Source organism: Nestor notabilis, unplaced genomic scaffold (assembly GCF_000696875.1).
Source record: "Nestor notabilis isolate BGI_N333 unplaced genomic scaffold, ASM69687v1 scaffold3854, whole genome shotgun sequence".
NCBI classification, from domain to species: Eukaryota; Metazoa; Chordata; class Aves; order Psittaciformes; family Psittacidae; genus Nestor; species Nestor notabilis.
In genome coordinates, this window is record NW_009924089.1 from 16,172 (window position 1) to 17,835 (window position 1,664).

A 1,664-nucleotide genomic window follows, 5' to 3' on the forward strand; every position below is an offset into this window, starting at 1 on the left:
CTCAGATACAAGGAAAAATTCCCAAATAACATGGGAATGTCATTCAGAGGTAAAACTAATACTGTTGGTAACCTACAAAGATGTCTTGGCAGCTGTTTGCCCACTTCTGGTCCATCCTTCTCCTTGAGGTATTCACCCCTGGGGAAAAGTTGAGTTTATGTGGCTTTATAACTGGTGTGTTTAAAAGGGTTTTAAAACCCCACACTTCACTAGTGAGATGAAATGTCTACCTTGTTCCTCCTCCCCAATGTTGTCAGTAATTTGGCATCTTAAAACAGTTTGTGACACACAGTCTTTATTTAGTCTAAGCGGAGGAATAGGCCTGCAACTTTCTTATCTGTAAAGAGCAACTTCTGGATAAGAGTTTTAATGGGAGATGTTTTGGTGTTCCGGGGTGTTAATGTAAACTGGAGGCAGGAGGGCCGCAGTCAGCAAAATCCACACAGGGCTTTCCAAGGAAAGGGGAAATGCTGCTGGAAGAGGTTCAGAGATCAAGTGGCTCAGTTCTTTCTCCTGAGGCAGCAGATGGGGTGGTTTGGGCTTTTGGAAGTGAATAAATCCTCCTACAGGGCAACTCTATCATAGTGTCACTTCCCTCCCGAGGCCCTTCCTCTGTTCCCTGATATTATGTGCACAAAAGAGAGAATGGGCTCTGGCCTCTTCGCTCCAGCATTATGCCACAATCAAACCTTTTACAGACTATTTGTGTGTTGTTTTCCATTCAAGCTGGGGTCAGAGCATAGATACTCAGCAGGTTTTTCCTAGAAGACAATAGTTTCACAGAGCTTTGAGGATCACCGGCAGTAATGTTAATCAAGCTTTAGGTTTAATGCCTTTTTAAATGTTTTTAGAACTGTTGGAGTGCACCGTGCACTGCACCCACTTGAGCCAGGCTTTAGCCTAAAGTTGCAGAAGAAGTCACGATACAGGTACGTGTGGGGAAGAACATGAAAAAGCACAGTCAAGACTGAAAATCCATTTCTGTCTTTGGGAAATAAAAGTAAAAATGTCAAATATTTGGTGAATTTAAAGTAAAGTGGTTGTGTGGGGGTCCAAATAAGATCTGTGGAATCCAATGTGAGACCTTGAGGGCTAAAACTCTGATTTCAGGATGTCTCTTCTAGCAAGTATCTTTCCCACTTCGGGAAAAGCCCTCACTGCGGAAAAGCAACAGAGAAACCGATTCCCATCCCTTCCCTTGCGCATCTGTGGGCAGTGCGAGAACACGCTGCTAACCACAAGGTAACAGATGGCCGGAGCATCCCGGTGCCCAAGGAACAATGTCCTGCGGGTCCCGGCATGTGCCCCGGCAGCACCCAGCACCATTGCCCCAGCCCGCCGAACAGGGCGGTGGACCTGCCGCAGAGAGCCTCGCTCGCTCTGACCGGCCGGGGGCAGCTCCCCGTGTCCCAGTGGATATACAGAGAGGGCAATGCATATAGAAATGTAATTATTGATAGGCTTTTACTGTGGTAATTGCAGAGCCTTGTGCGCGGACCCCTGGAAGGTCACCGTGACAGCAAAAGTTAAGCTATTGAGTCTCCATCAGTCATTCAGCGTTGGCTTTGATGATGTCGACACCATTAACTGCCGCGAGGATCAGCTGAATCGCTTTTAAACGTGGTGGAGGCGAAGGGGGGCTCCGTGACCCTGTGATGGAGGCG